Source organism: Belonocnema kinseyi, chromosome 5 (genome assembly GCF_010883055.1).
Source record: "Belonocnema kinseyi isolate 2016_QV_RU_SX_M_011 chromosome 5, B_treatae_v1, whole genome shotgun sequence".
NCBI classification, from domain to species: Eukaryota; Metazoa; Arthropoda; class Insecta; order Hymenoptera; family Cynipidae; genus Belonocnema; species Belonocnema kinseyi.
In genome coordinates, this window is record NC_046661.1 from 43,100,841 (window position 1) to 43,108,638 (window position 7,798).

Consider the following 7,798-nt stretch of genomic DNA (forward strand, 5'->3'; position numbering starts at 1 on the left):
CATGCTTCGGAAAACAGGCCAAAAATCTAGTATATCTTCGACAGTTGGTGGATTGTTAAGGTTGTTTAAAAACATTCGTTGGTAGCTAAACGTGATTGGGAAGTATTTAACTGCCATATCTTCTTTTTCCTTTTTTTTATTGTTTTCTTGATCTAGGTGGGTGTTCTCTTTCGGTGAAGGGAGAGTTGCTTCCACTTCCATGTTAATTTAATTCCTATCTATCTCAGGAGTAACTAGTTTGGTTATCCACTTATGGAGGAAGATCCTTTGGCTTTCTAATATTTTTAAGATTATATCTAGTGACGGTTGCCAATTAGAATTGTTGTTCCTGTTCCTCATTTTTCTTAGGATAGTAGCGCATCCATCACCTAATCTCTCCTCCTGGGCATTCTGAGCCTTAAATGTTTTTGGATAAAGTTCCACAAAATGCTTCGCAACATCTCTGAATGTTTTGGTAGGAATTGCCGTTTTTATATCTCTTAACTGTCAAACTGCTTTTTTGGTGATAGAGTTTTGAAAAGTATTGGTATCAGCTTCACTGTCCGCACCAACAAGATCAGGCGATTTATTTGTATTACACAGGCCGACAAATTTTACAGCCAGAGACCAGACCTAACCTTTTCCGAAGTATTTTGATGCGCTGAATCCAAATCCGAGCTCAAAATTGCTCCTCTACGTCAGGTTTTCAAGATATCCTAACCTAAAAGTGCAAAAAACGCGTTTTTTAGTTGTTTTTGAGGTTATGTAACCGAACAAGAAAAATGTCTACCACAAAAGCTAATATGGAATTTGAAGGTACTGATCTTTGCCTTTCAAACCAACTTGGATTTATTAGGATATCTTTATTTTTCACCAAAATGTTGTAATTTGACATTTTTTATTTCAGCGTTTTAACCCATTAACGCTGAGGTGTTCAGATTTATACAACGCATTCTCTATTGCTGACGTTACGATATTTTTTCTTCAAAATATTATTTTAGGGGTTTTTGAGGGTGCCCTTTCTACTGCCGGTGTCAGTTTTTTGTTATAACCCCTAGAAGATCCAATATGGCGGCTGTATGTGAGCGCCGTTCTACGGCGCAGAAAGTCTTCGATCCCTAGCTGGCTCACTGAGCTGGCGACGGTTTTATGACGTGTTATATGTAGGTGATGAAATTCGTTTTTTGCTACAAATCTTTCCGTGTTAGAGATCACGTTTGAGTGGCGGGCTAACGGTTGGATGCGTAGGTAATAAAATTCTTTTTGTATTTTAAATCTGTCTAGCGGTTAAATTTCGTGCCGACCGTGATTTTTGTATATAGTGAGTTTTAGAATTTCCACGTTACTGTTCATTATAAGAAAAAAATAAGTTCAAGAACTCCTTGTGCTAAGAAAGCTAATATGTCTTGTCACGTTTGTGGTAAGTATCAAACGGAAAAATACCGTCGATCAATTAATGATTCGATAAAAACGTCATACTTCAACTGTTATGGGACTTCAATGAAACATTTGGATAAACCGTGGGTACCAACCTCAATTTATCATGCTTGTAGATTAAATTTGTCAAATTGGGAAGATGAACGTACCAAGACGCAGACTTTTATTCAACCACCTGTTTGGCGTGAGCCCAACGATCATGATACTGATTGTTACTTTTGCTTATGCAAAACAGGAGGTTTTTATAAAAAGTATTTGGAGAAGATCGTTTACCCTGATGTAAAAAGTGTTACACCAGCCAAGATTGGTATTAGAAATCACTCCGAAAACAAAAGTGACCGATCAACTGACGAATCAATGGATACTGACGATCCTAATGCAACTGAAGATTCTTCTTAAGAAGAATCAGATGACGAAAGTCCTGAATTTTTTGACCAAGACTGATTAGACGATTTTATACGTGACCTTGATCTTCCAAAAGATAAAGCTGAGCATTGCGCTTCAAGACTCAAAGAGAGGAAGCTATTGTTACCTGGCACTAGAGTAACTGTTTACAGAAAGAGAGAAGAAAAGTTTATCAAGTACTTTTCAATGCACAGTGGGATTGTGTATTGTAATGATATCGGAGGACTCATTAATTTATATAAAATAAACTTATATACGCCAGAGGATTGGTGTGTTTTCATAGATTCGTCTACAGAAAGTCTGAAAGCAATACTATTACATAATGGAAATAAGTACGCTGCAATTCCAGTAGGTCACTCAACTACACTGAGAGAATCTTATGATACTTTCCAATTACTCCTGATAAAAATAAAATACAATCTCCATAATTGGCTTATTTGTGGTGACTTCAAAATGATAAATCTTATAATAGGTTTACAATCAGGAATCATTAAATACCCTTTTTTTCTTTTCCTTTGGGACAGTCGTGCAAAGGATGGACATTGGATAACGGTGAAATGGCTAGACATATTAGAGTGGAGAGTTGGTCAGTATAATGTTGTTTATGAAAGTCTTGTTGACAGAAGTATTATTGCCAACACTCAATATAAAACTAGGGTTAATGAAGCAATTTGTGAAAGCCCTAAACACCGAAGGAGAATGTTTCAATTATATCAGATCTACATTTCCGCATTTAAGTGATGTCAAAGTTAAGGAAGGTATTTTTGAACGGCCTGATACAAGAAAACTTATCAAAGATGATGACTTTATCGAAACCATGCCATCTATTAAAAAGGATGCATAATTGAGTTTCAAAGATGTTGTACAGACATTTTTAGGGAACAATCGAGATCCAAAGTTTAGGACTATTGTATCTAGTATGCTAAAGAATTTTAAAAGATTAGGTTGTTTGATGAGTATGAAATTACATTTTCTCAAATCTCATTTAGATTATTTCCCAGAAAATGTTGGAGCATTCAGTGAAGAAATGGGCGAATGCTTTCATCAAGACTCACCAAAAAGAGCAACATTATCAAGGTCGATGCAATGTAAGAATGATGGTCGACTATTGCTGGTCTCTGCAAAGAAATGATAATGACCCTACTAGTCATAAAGGAAAGTCTCTTCAACGATCGTTTGACAGGAAGTGCGAACGTTTCCATAAGAAAACAAGCACTTAGTTTCACCTTCATTGGACATACAATCGTAAGTCAAGCCTTAACTGGCTGGGCAATCGTAAGTCTTGCCTTAACTGGCTGGACGATTCAAAGTCTTTCCTTGACTGACTGGGCGATTCAAAGTCTTGCCTTGACTGGCTGGGCGATACAAAGTCTTGCCTTTATTGGCTGGGCAATACAAAGTCTTTCCTTGATTGGCTGGGCAATCTAAAGTCTTTCCTTGATTGGCTGGGCAATCTAAAGTCTTGCCTTAATTGGCTGGAAAATATTAAGTTCTTCCTTGAGTAGCTGGACAATCCCAAGTCGAGCCTTAAGTGGCTGGAAAATACTAAGTCTTACCTTAGTAAGCTGGAAAATCCTAAGTAAACTTACAATATTAAATGAATCATAACAGTAAAATTTGTTTTTTTTAAAGCCCTAACTGTTTTCCATATTCGCTCTTCTAGGTGTTATAACAAAAAACTGAACCAATCGAAAAGGAACCCCCGGAAACCCCTCAGATAACATTTTCAAGGGTCAATGACATACCATTTCGGCGTTAATGGGTTAATACGCTAAATTTGGTAGGGGTGATTTCTGGGTTTAGGTGGATTAGCAGGTAGGTGGGAACCCACTTGTGGCATGGAACTTCATTATTCCAAGAAAAATGTGTGACTCAACTTATTGTTCCCAGAGTCAGGTGGGTTAGCATGCTTGTTGCTTGTTAGGGTTGGTTTCTACCCCTAGGAAACGGCTTCCGTAGAAATGAAAAGACACGGGTTCCATATTTTTTATTGTTTTATCAATGTTGAAAGTTTGCTTCCAAACGACTGTACACTTTTTTGTTGGTACTTTGTGCGGGATCCTTTGTTCTTTTTAAAGCCCTAAATTGTGTTTGCCATATTGGATCTTCTAGGGGTTATTAAAAAAACTGACACCGGCAATAGAAAGGGCACCCTCGAAAACCCCTGCGATAATATTTTGAAAAACAAATATCGTACCGTCAGCAATAGAGAATGCGTTGTATAAATCTGAGCACCTCAACGTTAATGGGTTAAAACGCTAAAATAAAAAATTTCAAATTACAATATTTTGGTGAAAAATAAAGATATCCTAATAAATCCAAGTAGGTTTGAAAGAGGAAGATTAGTACTTTCAAATTCCGTATTAGATCTGTGGTAGACATTTTTCTTGAACAGTTACATAACCTCAAAAACAGCTAAAAAACGAGTTTTTTGCACTTTTAGGTTAGGATACTTTGAACACCTGACGTATAGGAGTACTTTTGAGTTCGGATTCGGATTCAGCACATCAAAAGCCTTCGGAAATGTTTGGTCTGCTTTCTGGCTTTTGATTTTGTCAAACTTTGTTGGCCTGTGTCATTATTCTCGATCAAAGTGAAATCTTCATCGACTGAAGGTATCACTGCGAACAAGTTGATGCATGGCTGCCAAAACTCATTAGTTTGTCGTAATTGGAAAATATCCCCATCTTCGTAAAAAGCACATAGAACATCATCTTCACCTATGAGTGTTCCATCTTTTTCTAAAACGAGCGATGTCCTTTTAATTTGAAGCTTCTCATTTCCCCTAGAAATAAAATTCTCTATCGTTCATTTTAAAGGATCGGGCGAAAGAAAACACCTTTTCCTTTGTCTGCCATGGGAACACATTTTGAGAACCTTTGGCATCTGCGACATGAAGAGATCAATCACGTCATTTAATACTTCTTTCAGGCTGCTACAGAATTAAAAAAAAGTTTTAAATTTATTTTTCAATTTTTGAGAAGAAAGTTGACATAACTATTTAAATTAAAGAGTAACGCATTATAACAATTATCAAAATAGATATTGCGAAAGAAATTAATATTTTTGAATTTTATCTTAAAATTCATGACAAAAAAAGGTGATATTTACGGCAGTGTCTGACTTACTCGATAGCTATTTTGCAAAGGGGAAAAATGAGTGCCCTCAATTTCTGCCAGTACTGTAAAGTAAAGTGTTTCAATATTAGAATTTTGTTTTCTTTTTTAGATTTTGGATGTGGCGTGTAATCAAATTAGAACGTTTTTAAGTATAAGTGACAAAAAGAAATTTCGTAATGTTTAAAAAATCTCTATCGTTAATGAAAATGCAAAAAATTATAACAATTTTCCGGCATATACATCAAGAGCAGAATTGGAACCTTTTACGGTACCCTGAAGAATACTCTCAGTAGTATAGTGCTTTGAAGTCAAATTAGCGTACATTTTTGCCAATGTCATAGTTACGCTTTCTCTTTCAATTTTTGGAGGCGCTACTTCTTAGCGTTGTAGCTGTTCCCTACTGTCATCTTTATTCTGATTTATTAGACCTATACTTCCCGAAACTTCAAACTTGCCATCTTTTTCATCCACATGCATAGTTTCAAAATGTTCATAATTTTCACAATGATTCCTAGTTTCATCTACGACCGTACTTTCGTCTACTACTTCTGGAACCTCTTCTTCCTGGTAATTAAACATGTGGATATTGAATGCATTTTTAGAACGAAAAATTCGTTTTGATTTCAAACAAGTTGCAAAAGAGCATCTTACAGTACTATTCGGTTTACTAAAGTGCTTAACCAAATGCTTTTTTAAAAAACATTTTTTAGTACATCTGAAATTACAATTCAATGGTTCGCAATTATATTCTTCAATATCAGAATTGCGATGCATATCATAATTGTGAGTTCTGAAGTGCACATATGTTGCAAATTTTTGGTACATAGCGGATGCAAACAAACAAAATATTCTGTCAGAAATATTTGCATGAAAAAGTTGATGTTTATCACACAAATTTAATGTAAGAAACTTTAAGTTGCAACAGTCACATGTAAACATTTTAAAGATGAAAAATAAAAAAAAGGAAAAGTGAAAATTGAGACTATTAAATTATCACAATGTTTCATAGAGCACAAATTTTGTATTCTGTAATGATTTGAGAATATAACTTTTAAAATATCGAAACTGTTTCTTCGCCTTTAATTATTATTTTTTTAATTTGTGAAAGTAAAAAAAGAGGATAATGTTTGGAATATAGCTCGAACCAAAATTTTAAAAATACAATATTCATAATACAATTCAGTAGAGGCGGAGTCTAAACGACTTTATAGAGCAAAAATCTTGTGTTCCGCAATGATTTAAAATTCAGGTTAACTGTTTTAATAGCATAAAAAAATGTATGGTCATTTCCCCGTTTTTCCCCGGTTTGCAAACATTTTTCACGGTCAATGAAATTAAACAATTTGAATTATAAAACTGAAAAATTTTTAATTTAAAATAATAAAAACTGAGCTACAAATAATTTTAAGCAATTTTAAGCGAGAAATATTGAAAATTGAATCATTACATGAGTACTTCTTTAAGTAAAAGTTGAATTATTTTCTTTTTAAATCTTTTAAAATGATTCGAATTCTTCGTAAATTTACTTTATAAATGCTACAAAATAAAAATTTTGCTTTAAAATCTTCCAGATTCATTTTTGATAATTTTGAAATTATTTTGAATCATTTTAAATATTCTTTTATGATAATTTTTCAAAATTAAAATTAGAATCAGGCAGGGGCTATTTGCACCGAAATTTGGGTAAGAATAGCCGGATTTTGAATTCGCTTAAATTATTTTAAACAATTTCAAATAATAAATAGTTGCAAAATTATTAAATTAAATTAAATTATTATAAACTAGTTCATTTACAAATTATAAATAAAAGTAACGGTATGACAATCCAAAAGGAAACATCTTACATTTCAAAAATATAATTAAATGTTGATTGAGACACAGAAGCATGAAATATTAAAATGTGTTAAAATCTTTTCTTTCTTCAAACTGCTTGGTTGAAGCACTTAAATACTTTTTTGTCTTTCAAACTCGAAAAAGCTGAGAGTACAGACTGTATTCAACATACCTTTGAAAATACATTTGATTTGCGTTTTATTACAATTGGCAAAAAAATCCCGGCCACTAAATCAAATTACTAGTTTCTCGGACAGTTAGGTACCATATGGGAAATAAAAAAAAACTTCAAGAAATTACATTGATAAAAATCCTTTTGCCACTTGTGAAAACCGCCCCAAATTTACTTTATTACCCCAAAAGAAAATTAGCAAACATTTAAGGCTCATTATAAACCCTTATTTAATTATATTTTTATATAATTTCATCTATTCATATAGTTTTAAAATACAATTTGTAAGTTCTTATCTACATGATTCAGGGTTAGGAACAGCAAATTTGGCAGATCTTCAAACACAATCAATTAATATTATATTCTAAATATTACATACCTTACATTCGTCTTGAAGCAGATATAATAAGGAATATCTTTAAACACATTGAGGCAGAATAATCAAACAATATGAGAAATAGAATTTCACACTCAGAAAAAACCGTGAAAAAAGTCATTTGTTTAGCGGTCTGAAGGCTTGCCTGCCTGTTTTCTGCTGTTTCCACGACTGCTCGCACCATCAGATTTTCCCGCGATCGATCTGGTACGAAACGCGTTTCCATCAGTGGAAATAACATACTGAATGTAATTTCGTTCTCTATGAAGCACTTCTATATTTTGTCAATTTAAATCCCACATAAAAATTGTAAATGCGCTGTTATTTGTAAATTCGGAGTCTCATGTAAATGCAATGCTCTATGTATCTTTACGATGTATTATATACAGTCTGTCAAGTTAAAGCGTGGGTGGCTTTACTCGCAGTCGGTAAGGTGTATCGACATGATTTTGGTGTCAAAATATTAAGAAGAGCTCC